The sequence below is a fragment of the Orcinus orca genome, chromosome 2, assembly GCF_937001465.1.
Source record: "Orcinus orca chromosome 2, mOrcOrc1.1, whole genome shotgun sequence".
Taxonomy (NCBI): Eukaryota; Metazoa; Chordata; class Mammalia; order Artiodactyla; family Delphinidae; genus Orcinus; species Orcinus orca.
The window spans coordinates 116,824,478-116,845,131 of NC_064560.1; the positions used below are offsets into that span (position 1 = coordinate 116,824,478).

The window sequence follows — 20,654 nt, forward strand, 5'->3', positions numbered from 1 at the left end:
CAGCGTGCAGGATCTTTTTTTTAGTTGCAGCATGTGGACTTGTCAGTTACGGCATGCAGGATCTAGTTCCCCAACCAGGGATTGAACCCAGGCCCCCTGCATTGGGAGCGCGGAGTCCTACCCACTGGACCACCAGGGAAGTCCTGTCTCTACAATTTTTGATAATCATATTTTATCTGTATATTTGTGCTTTCTGCTTTCCCTGTTAGATCCTGACTGATATAGGGGTGTACCACATAGGTTTTGAGATATGTCCTAAGAGGGTACTGTAGTGCTTACCACAATCATCTGTGATTTCTCCCAGAGACAGAAAATTACATTGCATGGATTTGTGTGGTCTTATCTGTGTCCTGCCACCCATGTAATGCCTGGAGGTATAAGACAAACCTGTTTTCAGAGATGCAGTTGGAATTAGATGAGGAAAACTTGCAAGGATGTTTTGGAAAATGATATATTAATGAATTGTAACTGTAGGAAAGGAAGTGGTCTTTGGAGTGATATCTAATAAATAAAACTAGACAAAATTTGATAACCAAGGAGGAATTAGAAAATTAAAGTCAAGCAGATGACCGAAAAGCTGAATGTACATTGAAAATCTCCCTTCATTAAAGGGGAGAAAAGGCCCAGTCACGATGAACTGCAAAGAGCAGTACTGTCGTATGACTCATTGCAAATGTTTAAAAAACAACATGGAGGGCTTCCCTGGTGGCACAGTGGTTGAGAGTCCGCCTGCCAATGCAGGGGACGCGGGTTCGTGCCCCGGTCCGGGAGGATCCCGCATGCCACGGAGCTGCTGGGCCCGTGAGCCATGGCCGCTGAGCCTGCGCGTCCGGAGCCTGTGCTCTGCAAAGGGGGAGGCCACAACAGTGAGAGGCCCGCGTAGCGCAAAAAACAAAACAAAACAAAACAAAAAACCATGGAAATCAAAGCATTGCCCATTAATAGTGCTTCTCATATGGCATGGGTTAAATATTCTCTTTGTTGTAATTTTTCTAAAATCTCAACAATATATCATTTTATTTTCATTCATCTCCATCTGTATTGCAGGCGCTGAATAAGTAATAGGAATTAGGGAAGAATGAGGAATAAATACATGAATTTCAAAAAATGTTCCTGGAAATCATCATGCAACTCTGATCTCAACCTTAAATAAAATAGTGGAATAAATATTTAAAAAGAAAAACTGTGTAAGCCTCTAAAGGATGAAGGAATTCTGACTAATCAACAGCAATGATAAATCATAAATAGTGGACCTTGCCAGATTGGCGTGAGTGGTTTTCTGGGGGGTTTTTGGATTTTAAATTCCAGGAACAAGAGAAGAAGAGAAGTATTAGATATTCTAGATTGGACTATCAGTAAAGCATTTTGAGCTAGCATCTTGTGAAATCTCAATTACGAGATTAATTTATAGTGATTTCCAGGTGAGAGTGGTAACTGGAAACTTTCAAAGGCTTAGAGGAACAAATGAGCAATGACAGGGAATTTTTTAAAACTTTTTTTTTTGTTGTGAAATATTCATAGACATGTATATAATGAAAATGCATTGTTTAAAGAAAACTCTAAAATGAACACCCAGTTCGAGAACTAAAGCATTGCCAGTAACATAGAACCTTACCTTGTATCATTTTCCATCACAACCCCCTTCTACTTCCCCACCCCCAGAGATAACCATTATTCTGACTTTTATGGGAATCATGTCCTTGCTTTTCTTTACAGTGTCACCATCTGCCTATGAATTCTCCAGCAGACGAGTAGCTTTGCCTGTTTTTGAACTTTATATACATGGAATCATACTGGATATATTCTTTTGTATATGGCTTTCTTTGTCCGTGCCATGCGGCTTGTGGGATCTCAGGGATTGAACTCCAGCCACGGCACTGAAAGCACTGAATCCTAACCACTAGACCACCAGGAAACTCCCATGTATCTGGCTTCTTTTTATTCAAAATTATTTTGTTGTTATATATTGTGTGTGTGTATGTCTCATTTTCATTGCTATATGGTATCCCATTTTTGGTATATACCACAATTTATCTATCCCATTTTTGTGTATTAGTTTTGCTGCAGTAAACAACTCTTTAATCTCACTGGCTTACAGTAACAAACATTTGTTTCTTGCTCTTGATACTTGTAAATTGTATCAGCTTTGGTTCTTTTCCATGTGTTTTCTCATTCCAGGACACAGAGTAAAGAAGCAAACTCTGGGACATGACTTTTTGTGGAAGAGGTAGAAGCAATAGCTCTGACAGAAACTCATGGATATAATATATATTATGTCTACTCTGCCCACAGTCTATTGGCCAAAGCATATGTTATGGACAAATCAAAAGCTAATTAGGTGGTATGTATACGCCTCCCCCAGGAGGCATGACAAGTCACATGGTGGGGAAAGACATATAGTTCTTTGAAAAGGAAATGTGGTACAATTCATCACCACTATCAATGTTCCCATATTTGGTTGTCACAAACAGTGTTACTATGAGTTTCCTTGTATATGTAGCCTGGTGCAAATGTGCATGAATTTCTCCAGGAGTGGAATTGCTAGTTATGTGTTTTCAACTTTACTAGGCATGCCTACTGTTTTTCAAAATGGTTTTACATACCTACCAACAGCGTACAAGAGTTCCAAATGTGCCACATCCTTACTGACTCTAGGTAGAAGTTTTTGAATTTTAGGTAACATAATATGGAAAGTAAATGGTTATAGCTCATTGTGGCTTTAATTTGCATTTCCCTAAATACTAATGAGATTGAACACTGCTATACATACTAATTGACTAGGAATTTTTTTATGCCTGTTCAGATCTTTTGCCCATTTTTCTCCTACTCTGTTGTTTCCTTTTTCGCTTATCAATGTATCCTTTGATGAACAGAAGTTTTTAACTTTGATGATGTCCAGTATATCACTGTTTTCTTTCAGTTAGTGCTTTTTTGTCTTAAGAACGTTTTTACTCCAACTTTCTGAAGATATTTCCATTGTTATATCCTTTTGGTTTTGCCACTCACATTTAGGTCTATAATACACCCGGATTCACTTTTAATTTAATTTTATTATTTTTTTCATAATTAAAAAAATTTATTTATTTTATTTATTTATTTTTGGCTGCTTTGGGTCTTCATTGCTGCGCATGGGCTTTCTCTAGTTGCAGTGAGTGGGGGGCTACTCTTCCTTGCGGTGCTCTGGCTTCTCACTGTGGCTTCTCTTGTTGCGGAGCACGGGCTCTAGGTGTGTGGGCTTCAGTAGTTGTAGCATGCAGGCTCAGTAGTTGTGGCTTGCAGGCTCTAGAGCGCAGGCTCAGTAGTTGTGGCGCACGGGCTTAGTTGCTCCGCGGCATGTGGGATCTTCCCGGACCAGGGCTTGAACCCGTGTCCCCTGCATTGGCAGGCAGATTCTTAATCACTGTGCCACCAGAGAAGCTCCTGGGATTGACTTTTAAATATAATATGAGGTATGGATCCAATTTTACTGGTTTTTTTAATACAGATTCCTTATTATTTGGCACCATTTATTGGTAAGGCGCATTATTCCCACTATCAGATATCCAGTGTTGATATACTCTGTGCATCCAATGTCAATGTCTGTTGCTGAGTTCTCTCTTCAGTTTATCGGGGATTTGTCTGTCTTATGTCAATAACACACTGTCTTAATTATTATAGCTTTATAATAGATCTTGGTATTCCAAAACAACTCATTCTTGTTCTTCTTCAAAAGAATCTTTGCTCTTTTTGGCCTTTTGTATATCCATAAAAATGTTAAGATTGTAAGTGCCACAAAACTTTTAAGAGTGTTGATTGGGATTGCATTGAATCTACAAATTGCTTTAGGGAGAACTGACTTTGTTACTAAATAATAAATTCTAAACCATGAATTTGGCATACCTCTCTATTTACGTTTTCTTTAACACCTCTCTAAAGAGGTTAATACTTCATCCCATAGAAGTCCTACACATCTTTTGTATCTAGAAGATTGTGTGGCCTATAAGAGGTACTCTGTGAATGTTTGTTGAATCAATGAATAGGTAGATCCACAGAGACAAAAAGTGGATTAGTGTTTGCCAGGGGCTCATGGGGAAGAAGAATCAGAAGTGACTGCTTATGGACACAGGGTTTCTTTTGCGGGTGATGAAAATGTTCAGGATTTAAATAGTGGTGATGATTGCACAACCTTGTGACTATACTAAAACCCATTGAATTATACATTGTAAAAGGGTGAATTTTATATATAAATTATATCTAAAATTTTTAATTTGAGAAGTCAACAATAATATGAGGTATAAAGATGTTTGAGCCCTTTGGTTCTGTAATTCTACTTTAAAAAATCAAATCTAAGCATTTAAACTGAAATGTAGGGCTTCCCTGGTGGCGCAGTGGTTAAGAATCCACCTGCCAATGCAGGGGACACAGGTTTGAGCCCTGGTCCAGGAAAATCCCACATGCCGCGGAGCAACTAAGCCCGTGTGCCACAACTAGTGAGCCTGTGCTCTAGAGCCTGCGAGCCACAACTACTGAGCCCACATGCCACAACTACTGAAGCCAGCGCGCCTAGAGCCCGTGCTCCACAATAAGAGAAGCTACCCCAATGAGAAGCCCGCGCACCGCAACGAAGAGTAGCCCCCGCTGGCTACTAGAGAAAGCCCGCGTGCAGCAATGAAGACCCACCACAGCCAAAAATAAATAAATTAAAATAAATAAATTTTTAAAAAAAACTGAAATGTAGACACATGTGTTAACCACAGCATTATTTTTAATTATGAAAAATTTAGAAATAGCTTAGGCATTATAAGAAGAGTTAAATTAATTATGGTAAATCTACATGATGCATCTGTTAAAAGGCTTATGAAGAATTTTTAATAATGTGGAAAAATACTCATACTACATTATGTTTTAGAAAGCAATAATCAGCATTGCAAATTAAATTTGTTTTTGAAAATCTATAGTAAAACAAGATGGGAAGAAAATGCACCCAAACACTATCAGTGGTCATCTCTGTGTTGTGGGATTATGGCTGATTTTTTTTTTTTTAAGCTCTTTATCCAATTTTCAGTAACGAACACATAGTAATACTTTTTGAATTCGAAAAAGAGCAGTGTGTACTGAAAAAAAAATTCATGTCTCTTGCAGGTAGTGTTAAAACCTGGAAGGAAGTGTATAATGTCAAGTATGTATTCTTAGTTCCCCATTTCATTACATTCTGAGAAGGAATTCTTAAGTCATTGTAGAGTATGTTCCAGAGAGACCTCAGGACTGGAATTGCAGCTGTTCTGTTCTACACTTAGGATGTTTATGATGGCTGATTTGCTAATGTTTTTCAGGCTGGTAAGTCTCTTTATCTGGGTTGAGAGAACTGAGGTAGTTCTTGAGTGAGGGTGATATAGTCGGTTTTCTAAAGTGATTTCCCTGAGGAAGAGGGAGAACTGACAACTCCTACTCAGGTATTCTGTCCTTCAGGAGAACTCTGATGTCCTCCCCCACCACCACCCCAAATTGAGTTAGGAGTGTCACTTAGCTCCCCATGCTTATCACTATCTTTGCACTCACTGCATTGAGTCATACTGATTGGTTTTGGGGTCTGTCTTCCTCAAGCGGCAATCTTTAAGCAAGAACCAGGTCTTGCTCAACTTTGTAGGCCAGTTGTCTGGTACATGGTCAATATTTGATATGTTTGATGAATAAAGAGGGAGCGAATGAATGAATGATGAACAGGTTGTAGGAGATGGCAGGCTGGTACAGTGGAATGGGATTTGATGCTATATCAGAGAGGGGATTTGGCAGGTGGTCACACTGGGGAGTTAAGGGAATGTGTATCAGATTTTAGAGGTGAGACTCTCAGATGGACCAAATGACACAAGGGAAAGCATTCCTTGTGATGACGCCAGCCAAGAGGGAATGACAGGAATTTCTACTGGTGAAAAGATAATTTCTCAAGTCTGTGTTTTTCACAGTCTGTCCCAGCACTGCCAGCATCACAACCACTGTGTGCTGATTTATCATACAGATTTCTGGGCCTCCTGTCAAGCCCTTCCAGTTTTCAGAACTGGGCTTAAGGAATTTGCCTTTGAAAAGCTCCCCAGGTGGTACCCTAAAATGAGGGGGCTCTGGAGTAGGTGATTTAGTGCTAGCATCTGAGCCCCTGTAATAATTTGCTCTGTAAAACTGTGTGTGAAGCCCCTACCCATACAACAAACACTGTGATTTTACCCTCAGAGATTGCTCCTCAGTGAGTTTAGGGTGAATCCTGAGAATACATGTAGTTAAAAAGTAGGTGTAGGGACTCCCCTGGTGGCACAGTGGTTAAGAATCCACCTGCCAGTGCAGGGGACACGGGTTTGATCCCTGGTCCAGGAAGATCCTACATACCACGGAGCAACTAAACCCATGTGCTACAACTACTGAGCCTGCACTCTAGAGCCCGTGCTCCACAAACAGAGCAGCCACCACAATGAGAAGCCCGTGCATTGCAATGAAGAGTAGCCCCTGCTTGACACAACTAGAGAAAGCCAGCTCGCAGCAATGGAGACCCAACGCAACCAAAAATAAAAGAAAAAAATAAAAAAATTTTTAAAAAAAGGTGTAGGACTTCCCTGGCAGTCCAGTGGTTAAGACTCTGTGCTTCCACTGCAGGGGTCGCGGGTTTGATCCCTGGTTGGGGAGCTAGGATTCCACATGCCGCACAGAGCAGCACACACACACAAATAAAGTAGGTGCAAGCCCAGAAAGCACAGAATGTATTTGGACATACCTAGGTGTCCAGTTTGACTCGGGGTGAGAATTTTTTTCCCAAGCAATTGATGAAAATATTCTCGGAACCGTCTAATTTGTTATATATTTTGGCCAGTCTGTGATTTATTTACTCTATGCAAAAAATGTGCTAAGTATTGTGAGAAATTAGACATAGCTTTTACGTTAAAGGCTCTTATAATTGGAAAAATAAGATGTGTGGAAATAATTGTTGTAATAACACAGCTCTCATTCACATGCTGGGACCTTCTAGTAAGGATCTAAGAAGGGGGAGATCAGGATCAAGCAGGGGGTGCTGGGATGAAGCCCCATCATTGAGTCCAAAGAACATAATTTTGGGGTTGATCTCTGAAGATCCCAAAGTGAGGGGTCAGGACATGGTTGCAGGATTTCTTATCAGTGCAGATACTGGCCAACAAGTAGAAAAGAGAGAATCATATAAGTCAGTGTAAGCAATACTGCAAGAAATGATAGTTTGAAACTGTGTAAGGGGTCAGAGCTTTGGCTGAGAAATATGCTCCAGGGGCAGGCTGCAACCCTGGCAGGAAACTGGAGTGAGAACCAGGGACCTAGGCCAGAAGTCTTTGTCTAGACTGCACATTGGAGGAGTAAACAGGAAGACTCAATTCAGTGTTCCTGCAGACATCCAAGACTGTTCACACAAGGCCGAGGGCAGAAGACACATCCCTATTGGAGGAAAAGGAACAGAAATTGTGCCAGGCAAGGTCCTCATTAGTTTGGGGCTGGTGGGGCAAAGTCTGCAAGTAGCAGGCTCTCAGTGCCTACAAATGTCCAGGATGGGCTGGAACAAGCAGGAAGAAGTTCATGTAAGAATGGGACTTTTGCATAAGAGAGGTATAGATCCAATTTGACTGGAGTTAACAAGAGAGATGGGGGAATCAAAAAGAGTTTCACGGAGGAGTGAAAATTTGAAAAGAGCTTGAGAAATCAATGCTAAGTTTGAAAAATGAAACTTACCGGTCTGAGTTAACAAGGTCACATCTGGAGCCCTTCTTATGATTAAAATTATGTAGCAATTCATCAAAATTGTGGCCTAGTGACAGAGTTAAATTATTTTCATTATTTGTATGTAATTGAATCCTAGAATTTTTCAAAAACCTGAAACTGAGCAGGACCCCATGGGGCCCTCCTGGGTATAAATCCTCTCTGTGTTCCCCATTTCTTGTTGGAAATAGGCTTCAGCCCCCTAGACTTTCCCTGAGTTCCAAAGGGCAGATTCAAACAATTGCTAATCATGGAAGTGAAGGGATGCAGAAACAAAGGAGGAGCAGTCAAGAAACAATAGTACATGATGGGGCAAGGTCGTGGTTCCTCCCAAACGAATATACCTAACAATATCTTTGAGTTCTGCAGCAACTAAGGCCCCCACCCAGGTGGAGGATGGTAACTTCAGGCTGAGCACAAGATTCCTGGAACACCGCCTTGTTACCTCACCACTAACCAATCAGAAGAAAGTCACACACACCCTGCAGCCCTCACCTCAAATTTTGCCTATAAAAACTCCTCCCTGAAAACCACTGGAGGCGTTTAGGTTTTGGGGGCCTGAGCCAACCATTCTCCTTGCTTGGCCCTGCAATAAACTTTTCTCTGCTCCAAACTCAGTTTGGACAGTTTGTTTGGCCTCACTGTGTAACACAAACTTCTGTTTGGTAACAATTTCTGAATATGTACTCTTTTATTCTAGTGACTTTTTTTTCCTGGTATAGAGACAGGAAGGAAGGGGGCAGGACACAACAGTTAAAAGAATGACACAGCTGCTGAGAATATGACAAAAACTGGTTAGAACCAACTAGGTCCAAGATGGCAGATTTGACTTCCAGTAGACCTTGAGACTCATTATAAGTTCACTGTAATATATTAGCATGGTAAATGACTCACCCACAGGTGCCATGACAGTTCCAAGGCTGACCATAAAAGGCCAAAAAGTGGGCGGTGGCCCAATTGCTGGAAATCCCTGCCCCTTCCCCAAAATAGTTAAAATAATCCTCCCACTCGTTACTGTATGAAATTACCCAGCTCATAAAAACTAACAACCCCATACCCCAGGGCCCACTCTCACCTTCTGAGAGGGACCACATTCTGCCTATGGAATGTGTATCTCTCTAAATAAACTTGCTTTCACTTTACTCTGGCTCGCTCTTGAATTCTTTCCTATGTGAAGTCAAGCACACCCTCACTTGGTGGCCCATCCCAGGAACTCACCTGAGACCTGGGAAATGACCATTCTCTCGCTCCCCCTTCTCCTGTAATAGTATCTTACTATAAAAATATCAAACAAACAAACAAACAAAAAATCAAACATACACAAAAGTTATTTTACAATGAATACTACATCCACCACCTAGATTCTACAACTGCCACCTTATATATATATATATGTATGTGTATATATATATATATATTTTTTTTTTTTGGCTGCGTTGTGTCTTTGTTGCGGAGCACGGGCTGTAGGCACATGGGCTTCAGTAGTTGTGGCACATGGGCTCAGTAGTTGTGGCTCACGGCTCTAGAGTGCAGGCTCAGTAATTGTGGCATGTGGACTTAGTTGCTCCATGGCATGTGAGATCTGCCCAGACCAGGGCTCAAACCCGTGTCCCCTACATTGGCAGGCAAATCCTTCTCTTTTTTAAAAAATAAATAAATAAATTATTTATTTATTTATTTTTGGCTGCATTGGGTCTTCATTGCTGCACATGGGCTTTCTCTAGTTGCAGTCAGCGGGGGCTACCCTTCATTGTGGAGTGCCGGCTTCTCACTGCGGTGGCTTCTCTTGTTGCAGAGAACGGGCTCTAGGTGTGTGGGCTTCAGTAGTTGTGGCATGCGGACTCAGTGGTTGTGGCTCGCAGGCTCTAGAGCACAGGCTCAGTAGTTGTGGCGCACAGGCTTAGTTGCTTCGCAGCATGTGCGATCTTCACAAACCAGGGCTCAAACCTGTGTCCCCTGCATTGGCAGGCGGATTCTTAACCACTGCGCCACCAGGGAAGCCCGCCACTTTATATTTTGATGGTTTTCAGAGTAAGTTAAAGACAACAGAACACTTCACCCCAAACACTTGAACATACATAATATTAAGCAGTGTTCAGCATTTGGTTATTTATTTATGTTTAGGTAAAATTTACATACCATGAAATGTACAATCATAAATGTACCATTTGATGAGTTACAGCAAATATGCACAACTATGCAACCAAAATCCTCTATCAAGATTCAGAAGATCCAGAGCATTAGTCCAGAAAGTTCCTTCATACACCTTCTCAGAAACATTGCCTCCACCTTCCAGAAGCAACTTCTGTTCTGTTTTTTCCATCAGAGATTAGTTTTGCCTATTCTAGAACTTCATGGAAACATATCATACAACATGTGCTCTTTTTTTTTTTAAATGAATTTATTTTATTTATTTATTTATTTTGGCCGCATTGGGTCTTCATTGCTGCACACAGGCTTTCTCTAGTTGCGGTGAGCGGGGGCTACTCTTTGTTGTGGTACACAGGCTTCTCATTCTGGTGGCTTCTCTTGTTGCTGAGTACAGGCTCTAGGTGTGTGGGCTTCAGTAGTTGTGGCATGCAGGTTCAGTAGTTGTGGCTCACGGGCTCTAGAGCGCAGGCTCAGTAGTTGTGGCACATGGGCTTAGTTGCTCTGCGGCATGTGGGATCTTCCCAGACCCGGGCTCGAGCCCGTGTTCCCTGCACTGGCAGGCAGATTCTTAACCACTGCGCCACCAGGGAAGCCCTATCATGTGCTCTTTTGTGTAAGGCTTCTTTCATTCAGTGTAACGTTTTTGAGATTTATACACGTTGTCCTATGTAATTTGTTGCTTTTTGTTGAAGAACAGCATTTCATTCTATGTTTATACCACAGCTTATATTTTTTGGTTTGAATGTTTTTTTATTTTGACATAATTTCAGATTATAGAAAAGTTGCAAGAGTAGTACAAAGAATTCTAGATATCCTTCATCCAGATTTTCCAAATGTTAACATTTACCTATACTTGCTTTATCCTTCTCTTTCGCTCTCTTTTTTTCTGAACCATGTCAAGTTGCAGACATGACATCTCTTTACTCCTGAATACTTCAGTGTATATTACCTAAAAACAAACAAGAAATTCTCTCATATAACCAGAGTGCATTTAACAAAATCAGGAGATGAGCGTAGTATAGTACTATTTTATAAGCTAAAGACTTTGTTCAAATTTTGCCAGTTGTCTTAGTAATATCTTTAATAGCAAAAGAAAATCTAAAAATGTGTGTAGCATTTGTTATCATGTCTTTTTAGTCTTCATTCTGGAACAATTCCTGAGTCTTTCTTCGTATTTCATGACATTGACAGCTTTTGAAGAATATAGGCAAGTTATTTTTAAATTAGGCTTTTATTTTGAGATAATTGTAGAGTTGCATCAGTTGTAAGGCATAATACAAAGAGATCCCATATATCCTTTACCCATCTGGCCCAATGGTAACATCTTGCAAAACTATAGCACAATATCAAAACCCAGATATTGACACTGATACAGTCAAGATACAGAACATTTCCAACATGAGGAAAGATCCCTCATGTTGCTCTTTTATAGCCACCCCCATTTCTCTCCCACCCCTACCCTGATAAGCAGGAATCTGTTCTCCGTTTCTATAATTTCATCATTTCAATGAGGTTATATAAATATAACTACTGTACATCGTATGCAGCCTTTTGGATTGGTCTTTTTCACACAGCATAGTTCTCTGGAGATTCATCCAGGTTGTTGTATGCATCAGTAGTTCCCTCTTGCTGAGTAGTGTTCCATGGTTTGGATCTACCACAGTTTGTTCAACCATTCACCTGTTGACAGACATCTGGGTGGTTTCCAATTTTTTTAATGTTATGAATAAAGCTGCTATAAACATTTGTGTTCAGGTTTTTATGTGAACATTAAGTCTTTACTTCTCTGGGATAAATGCCCAGGAGTGAAACTGCTGGGTCGTATGGCAATTACATATTTAGTTTTTTTTTTTTATGACTGCACGGCATGTGGGATCTTAGTTCCCTGACCAGGGATCAAACCCGCGCCCCTTGCATCGGAAGTGTGGAGTCCTAACCACTGGACCACCAGGGAAGTCCCACATATTTTAGTTTTTGAAGAAACTGCCAGATTGTTGTTGAAAGTGGCTATACCATTTTGCTTTCCCAGCAGCAATGTATGAGTAATCCAAACTGTCAATAACACTTGGTACATACTGTCTGTAGTTTTTATTTCAGCAGTGTGAGTGGGGTGAGGTAGTACTTCATTGTGATTTTAGTTTGCACTTCCTTAATGGCTAGTGATGTTGGACATTGTTTCATGTGTTCATTTGCCATCTGTGTGACTTCTTGGTTGAAATGTCTCTTCATGTCTTTTGTCCGTGGATTGTTTGCTATTTGGATTGTTTGCTTTTTACTGTGGAGTTTGTTGTTGTTGTAGGAAGAGCTAGCATTTTTTCTTTTGACTGGTAGATGTTTAGAATGATCCATTCAAGGAAGATTGTTTATTCCAGGTTGATGAAGTCCATATCCTTTGTGTACTGATGTAGACACTGGTGGGACACATGATATTTCCAGATCAAACCGTGCAGGTTTAGGGAGCCCAGCAGCAACAGTGAGAATCTTGGCTGAATTTTCACATGTAACTCCAGTAGAACTGCTGCCGACACATCTTGTTTTCATGGATGCAACAAGACAAAAGGCTACTGGTGGGTTTTGAGAATTTTTTCTATCGTCTGGGTACTTGTATTTGTCGGATATATGGTTTGTAAGTATTTTCTTACAGTCTGCAGCTTGTCTTTTCATCCTCTTAACAGGGTCTTTCATAGAGCAAAAGTTTTTCATTTTGATGAAGTAAAATTTAAGTTTATTTTATGGATAACAATTTTGGTTTAAAGTCTAAAAACTCTTTGCTTTATTTTATATCCCAAAGATTGTCAGCAATATTTTTTCCTAAAAGTTGTATAGTTTTACAATTTACATTTGAGGGACTTCCCTGGTGGTCCAGTGGGTAAGACTCTGCACTCCCAATGCAGGGGGCCCAGGTTCAATCCCTGGTTGGGAGAACTAGATCCTGCACGCATGCCGTAACTAAGACCCAGCAAAGCCAAAATAAATAAATAAATAATAAATAAGTATTTTTTAAAAAACCAATTTACATTTGAGTCCATGATATACTTTATGTTAATTCTTTTTTTTTTTTTTTTTTTTGTGGTACGCGGGCCTCTCACTGTTGTGGCCTCTCCCGTTGCGGAGCACAGGCTCCGGACGCGCAGGCTCAGCGGCCATGGCTCACGGGCCCAGCTGCTCCATGGCATGTGGGATCTTCCCAGATCGGGGCACGAACCCACGTCCCCTGCATTGGCAGGAGAACTCTCAACCACTGTGCCACCAGGGAAGCCCTATGTTAATTCTTTATGTGATGTGAAACTTAGGTCAAGGCTCATTTTTCTACCTATGGATGGTCTAGTTACGCCAACGCCATTTGTTGAAAAGACTCTTTCTTCCATTGATTTGCTTTTTGCAATTCAGTTGGTGTTTGTGATCTTGGATTAGGCAATGCTTGCCTAGATATCACACCAAAAGCACAAGCAACAAAAGAAAAAATATATAATAATTAGACTTTATCAAAATTAAAATCTTTTGTGTTTCATAGGATAAAATGCTAGATTTACACCCAAGTATTTCTTTTTTTTTTTTTGAGTGGTTTAAATGGTATTGTATTTTAATTTCAGTGTCCATATGTTTATTGCTAGTATATAAAAATGCAGTTGATTTTTTTATGGTTTTCTTGTATCCTGAAACCTTGATGACCTCACATATTGCTTCTTAGATTTTTTTTTTTTTGGAGATTCTTTGGTTTTTCTATATAGACAATCATGTCATCTCCAGTGGGACAGTTTTTTTTTTTTTTGTGGTACACGGACCTCTCACTGTTGTGGCCTCCCCCTTTGCAGAGCACAGGCTCCAGACGCACAGGCTCAGCAGCCATGGCTCACGGGCCCAGCCGCTCTGCGGCATGTGGAATCTTCCCGGACTGGGGCACGAACCCGTGTCCCCTGCATCGGCAGGCGGACTCTCAACCACTGCCCCACCAATGAAGCCCCAGTGGGACAGTTTTATGTATTCCTTTCCAATTGGAATGCCTTTTATTTTCATTACTTGCCTTATTGCATTTCTTGAACTTCCAGCACTCTGTTGTCTTATATATTTCCTCTACATATATTTAGAACATCAGACAGTGATTGTCTTAGCCCATTTGTGCTGCTGTAAAAAAATACCATAGACTGGGTGGCTTATAAACAACAGAAATTTATTTCTCACAGTTCTGGAGGCTGAAAGTCCAAGATCAGGGTGCCAGCATGGCTGGGATCTGGTGAAGACCCTCTTCTGGGTTGCAGACGCTGGTTTCTCACTGTGTCCTCCCATGGTGGAAGGGGCTAGAGAGCTCTGTGAAGTCTCTTTTATAAAGCTTTTTTTTTTTTTAAAGTATTTATTTATTTATTTAGGCTGCACTGTGTCTCAGTTGTGGCATGTGGGATCTTTTAAGTTGCGGCATGCAGACTTCTTAGTTGCGGCATGCGGGATCTAGTTCCCCGACCAGGGATCAGACCCAGGCCCCCTGCACTGGGAGCATGGAGTCTTACCCACTGGACCACCAGGGAAGTCCCTATAAAGGTTTTTATAGAGCTCTTTTATTCACAAGAGCTCCCCCTCATGACCTAATCACCTTCTTCTGCTAGAGCCTAAAGACTCTACCTCCTAATACCATCAACTTGGGTATTAGGTTTTCAACATAAGAGTTTTGATAGTTTTATTTATTTATTTATTTACTTGGCTGCTCCAGGTCTTAGTTGTGCCATGTGGGATCTTCGTTGGAGCACTCAGGATCTTTAGTTGAGGCATGCGGGATCTAGTTCCCTGACCAGGAATCGAACCTGGGCCCCCTGCACTGGGAGCTCGGAGTCTTAACCACTGGACCACCAGGGAAGTCCCTCAACTTAAGAACTTTGGGGAGACACAAATATTCAGCCCATAGCAGTGATATAATTTTTGCTTCAACTGTGAAACATAATCAAGAGAAATATGTATGACATACAACAAAAGCTGAGTCAAAATCAAGAGGAGAAAGCAAGCCTATTGTATTTACCTATATTTTTAATTATCATAGTTTTTTTCTTTTTCTTTCTGAGTTTCCACGTTTCCTTCTTTTATAATTTCCTTTGTTTAGAGAACTCCTTTACTCATTCTTTTAGGATAGGTCTGGTGACTACCAATTCTCTTAGTTTTTCTTCATCTGACAATGTCTTGATTTCCACTTGATTCCTGAAGGGCATTTTCACTGGGTATAGGATTCCCGAGTTGTCAATCTTTCATCACTGGAAAAATATTGTACCACTTTCTTCTGGCCTCCACAGTTTCTGATAAGAAATCCACTCTCATTCGAATTATTTTTTTCTGAAAGGTAATGTGTCAACTCTGTCACCGTAGTGTTGGCTTCTATTGATTGTCTTTTTTCATTCAGTTTGAGATCTTCTTGGTTCTTGGTGATTCTCCACTGAAACCTGGACATTTTCATATTATGTCTTTAAATATGATTCTGGGTCTTATCTAAACCTATTTTATTTTTAAAAATTTAATTAATTAATTTATTTATTTTTGGCTGTGTTGCGTCTTCGTTGCTGCGCTCAGGCTCTTCTCTGGCTGCGGTGAGCAGACTCTTCGTTGTGGTACACGGGCTTCTCATTATGGTGGCTTCTCTTGTTGTGGAACACAGGCTCTAGGCACACAGGCTTCAGTAGTTGTGGCTCACAGGCTTAGTTGCTCTGCAGCATGTGGGATCTTCCTGGACCAGGGCTCGAACCCATGTTCCCTGCACTGGCAGGTGGATTCTTAACCACTGTGCCACCAGGGAAGCCCTAAATCTATTTTAGTTGGCCTTCTCTGACACCACTCCAGGAAGGGAACATAGGGGGTGCCATCTTGTTACCGCCAGGTGGAGGCAGAAATCCAGGTTCCTCACTTGGTTTCCATTGATATTAAATGAAGGGGCTCATCATTACTGCTGATTGGGGGGTTGGAGTTCCAGATCTTCTCACCGTCTCCACTGATGCCTTGGGGTAGTGATCCTTGTTATTCCCAGATGGGGATGAAAGTCCTGGCTCCCTACTTGGCTTTCTCTGATGTCACCCTACAGGGTTGTTGAGGCACCTTGTTACAGGCTGCAAGGGTGGAAGTCTAGACTCCCCACAGGCTTTGCTGGCAAGAATATAGGCCGGGCCACGGTTTTCTTCTGTGGTATTTGGCTGGAGTTAAATGGTTACTGCTTAAAAATTTTCAGTCTTGCTAGGTGGCCCCTTTCCCGGTCCTTTAGCTATGAAGCAGGCTTTTGTTGGGTCTTTCTTATCTGCACCCATTGGTTTCACGGTTGCCAGCTTCTTCAGATCCATGTCTGATCCATGAGACAAAAGGAAAATCCAGGGAACTTGCCAACATGTCATTCCTTGGGTCCTGAGGTTCTCTCCACGTTTTAGAATCTTATGTTTGTTGTCTATATAGTGTTTAGGGGTTTTAGTTGTAATTAGTACAAGGAATAGGGAAATTTATCTATTCCACCTTTCTGGGAATCCAGTTATTTTGTGAGTTAATGTTTCTCTATCTGAGTTTCTCTGATATTCTCTCGTGATTACATTTGGGTTACACTAATTTAGCCACAGTTCCACAGAAGTGCATCACAGCAGAAGGCACATGCTGTCAATTAACATTGTTACCAGTGATACTAACTTTGTTAGCTTTGATCGGTTGGTTAAGGTGATGTTTGCCAGGCTTCTCCACTATGACATTACTTTTTTACTTTTTATACTTAATAAGTATTTTGTAGGGAGATATTTTGAGACTGTGTAAATATCTTCTTACTCTTCAAACTTTCACCAGCCAGTCTGAAAAACATACATTGATGACACTTGCCTGAATCAATTATTATGATGGGTTTTTAAAAAATGTTTATTGAAAAATAGGTGATTTAAAATGTGTTAGTTTCAGGTATACAGTAAAGTGATTCAGTTATACATATATATAAATATAAACATACATATATATTCTTTTTTACATTCTCTTCCTTTATAGGTTATTATAGATATTGAGTATAGTTCCCTGTGCTATACAGTAGGTCCTTGTTGGTAATCTATTTTATATATAGTAGTGTGTAATGATAGGTTTCAAATGATGATTTTCCAATTCTATCATTCTTTCTTCACTTATTAATTTACATTTAACTAAAGAAGAGCTTTCCCTTCTCCACCATTCATTCACTCATTCCCTCATTTATCTATGTATCCATTTATATCAGCTTATTTATTCTTATATTGTAAATAATAATCTCTCACTATTATTATTTATTTTGATGCTCAAATTGTCCCATATTTGACCAGTGGGATCCCCCCTTTAGTTACCTCCTGTCTCTCTGCGACGTATCTTTATTCAAAGACAACATGATTGTCTATGTAGAAAATCCCAAAGAATCTACCAAAAAGCTACTAGAACTATAAGTGAATATTACAGTGTTGTAGGACACAAGATTTATATATAAAAATCAATCATATTTCTATATAATAGCAATAAGCAACTGGAAATTAAAATGTTAAAAATACCATTTACAATAGCAAAAAATCACAGAATACTTAGGGATAAAACTAAGAAAATATATACAAGATTGGTATTTTGAAACTACATTAATGACAGAAATTAAAGAAGACTTAAATAAATGGAGAGACATACTTTGTTTATGTATTGGAAGAGTCAATATTGTTAAGCTGTTAATTCTTCCCAAATTTATCTATGGATTCAACATAAACCCTATCAAAATCCCAGGAGCCTTTTGGGATAGAAATTGGTAAGCTGACTCTAAAATTTAATATGAAAAAACAAAGGATCCAGAATATTGTGGAAACAATTGGAAATCCATATGCTAAAAAATAAACCTTGACCCTTGCCTTGCAACAGATCAAAACAAACAAACAATCTGATATTAAGAATGGGCAGAGGAGCTGAATAGACATTTTTCCAAAGAAGACATACAAATTATCAATAGGTTCATGAAAAGGTGCTCAACATCACTAATTAGCAGGAAAATACAAATCAAAACCACAGTGAGAGGCTTCCCTGGTGGCGCAGTAGTTAAGAATCTACTTGCCAACTCAGGGGACACGGGTTCGATCCCTGGTCTGGGAAGATCCCACATGCCGCGGAGCAACTAAGCCTGTGCGCCACAACTACTGAGCCTGCGCTCTAGAGCTCACGAGCCACAACTGCTGACCCCGCATGCCACAACTACTGAAGCCCGCGCACCTAGAGTCCATGCTCCGCAACAAGAGAAGCCACTGCAATGAGAAGCCCACGCACCGCAACGAAGAGTAGCCCCCGCTCACTGAAACCAGAGAAAGCCCGTGCACAGCAATGAAGACCCAACGCAGCCAAAAATAAAAATAAATAATAAAATTTAAAAATTAAAAAAAAAAACACAGTGAGATATCATCTTACACGTTAGAATGATTATTATAAAAAAGACAAGAGCTAACAAGTGCTGGTAAGGGTGTGGAGGAAAGGGAATATGTGCACTGCTGGTGGGATCAGAAATTGGTACTACCACTATGGAGGGGCTTCAAAAAATTGAAAATAGAACTATATTATCAGTAATCCCACTTCTGGGTATATTCCCAAGGGAAATGAAAATGGGATCTTGAAGGGATACCTGCATTCCCATGTTCAGTGGCATTATTCATAATAGCCAAGATATGGAAACAACCTAAGTGTCCGTTTGATATTTCCTCTTAGTTAGCTTAGTAGTCAGCTTACGAGTAGACAGAGAAAACTTTAAATGCCTTGAACCTATAATCCAGACCTTTACAAAGGGCTGTGTGTGTGTTTTGAGGTATACCTCCAGTGTTCTAGCTTGGTCTTCTGGCTTACATACTGTCACTGGCAAAGCCCATTAACAATTTCCAGGAAATAAAAATAGAATCTGGGTAATAATATAAAACTAACTTTTTTTTCCCTTGTGCTTAGTCTAGTTTCACTTGCTCATTGTGTGCCATGTGCAGAGGCCTTCGTAAAGGGGACGTATACCTGGATGAGCCCTCCTTCTCCATCAGGGACCTGCCTCAAGGGGAATCCTGGAAGGTTGATGGACCCTGGCTGGGAATTTAATCACACAAATACCACCAGATTCGACCCAAATAAGATTTCTGTTCGGGAGATTTGGAACCAGCCCCAAACTGTTAATGGATTGCTCAAAAGACCAAAATAGGAGCCATCCAAATGGTTCAGACTCTGATATAGCTGGGGGTCTGCCTTGAATTTGTAACAGCCTGTGCTTAAGACAGTCCCTCCTCAGTCAGAATATCCCACAGGAGGTAAGATTGGACTGCCTGTGGTCCAGAGCAGCTTAGGCACGTTAGTTCCTAACCAACTTGGTCTGTTAGGGAGTGGCACAGCTCTCTGAATCAGGGGTCTTCTCTTTCCTCCTTTCAGCCAAAAAGAAGGTGTTTCAGACTTCCTACCAGGTGAGAGCTAAAAGCACGAGGGATTCCCATGGGGTACTCACCAGACCGCTGGGGCAGCTGGTATTCTGTGCTGATACCAGGAGGAGAGCTCGTGGAACCTCGGTCGATAATCACCTAAGGTTCACCTCACAAGTTGCGGTGCGGGGGTGGGGGCAGTGGGTGTTTCTTGTTCTGGCCAGCAGCTCACAGGTCTTCCAGATATTGGGGGTCCTGGTCTTACAAAGGGCTCACAGGGCTCCCCTGCCTACTTCAGAGGAACTAGCACCAGGCAGTAGGAAAAAAACCTGTCAATTGGAATAAGATAAAGGAAATCATCAGGAGCCAACAGAAGACCTTTCAGCATTCCTAGAGTGCCTCAGGCAATGCCTCCAAATCTATACCACCACTGACCTTGAGTCACTGGAAGGGAATGCAATCCTGAGGTTCTATTCAATTTCTCAAAGTGACCTGGACATGAGGCGTAAGCTTCAGAAACTGGAAATAGAACCATATAGCCCTGCCTCTCGCCTGGTCGGGGTTGCCTACCAGGTGTTTAATAACCAAGATACAGAGGAGGAAAAGTCAGAGGATAAAAAGGTCTGGAGGCAAGTCCACTTGCTGGCTGTTGCCCTCCAATGTCAACTGGTCTGGACTAACTGCCCTCAGAAACTCTCAACTCCAGTGAGTGACTGCTGGCCCACACGGAGGGATAGCAAGGCAAGGAAAGCAGACCCAATCAGTGTGCCATATGTAAACAAGAGGGACACTGGAAGGGAGAATACCCTCGCCACCCCAAAAAGCGACAGAAATGCCAGGTACCAGCCATTACCTTCAAAGGCAGATGATCCAAATAGGTGAAGAATGATGGGGCCAGGGGACTCCTAAGCTGGTACTCCAACTGACCCCTAAGGAACCCCTGCTGACATTGGACATAGGGAGAAAGCCCATCAACACCTGTGCCACTTACTTGATTCTGAGCACCAGATCAGGCAAACTCAGTCACAAGAGTTGTAAAATTATGGGGGTATCAGGGAAGGCCCAAGAATGAGCATTCATAGAACCATTCGAATGTAAAGTGGATGAACACATTCTCACTCATTCCTTCCTGTACGTCCTTGAATGCCCTATACCCCTGCTAGGAAGAGATGTCCTACGTATGTTGGGGGCTAACTATCCACCTAATGGGAGACAAACGAGATGGGTGTTCCCCTAGACAGGGGCACAAGGTGATAATGGTAATGGCTGAGGAAAAACCTCCCTAGACAGAGCAAGTGACCTCCTTGGAGTAAATCCTGAGGTCTAGGCACAGGGACGGGTGGGACTATCTGTAGGAGCCAGTCCCATGATAGTCCATCTAAAACC

General features: G+C 41.2%; 1 long non-coding RNA gene across 1 annotated transcript in view; it reads right to left on the reverse strand.

Annotated features, from left to right (window-relative positions):
• Positions 1 to 20,654, reverse strand: part of LOC125963700 (uncharacterized) — a 54,801-nt gene that overhangs the window by 16,460 nt on the left and 17,687 nt on the right. The window contains exon 4 of the long non-coding RNA XR_007476066.1: positions 19,355 to 19,597. This is a non-coding gene — a long non-coding RNA (uncharacterized LOC125963700). The remainder of the gene's footprint in view (positions 1 to 19,354; positions 19,598 to 20,654) is intronic.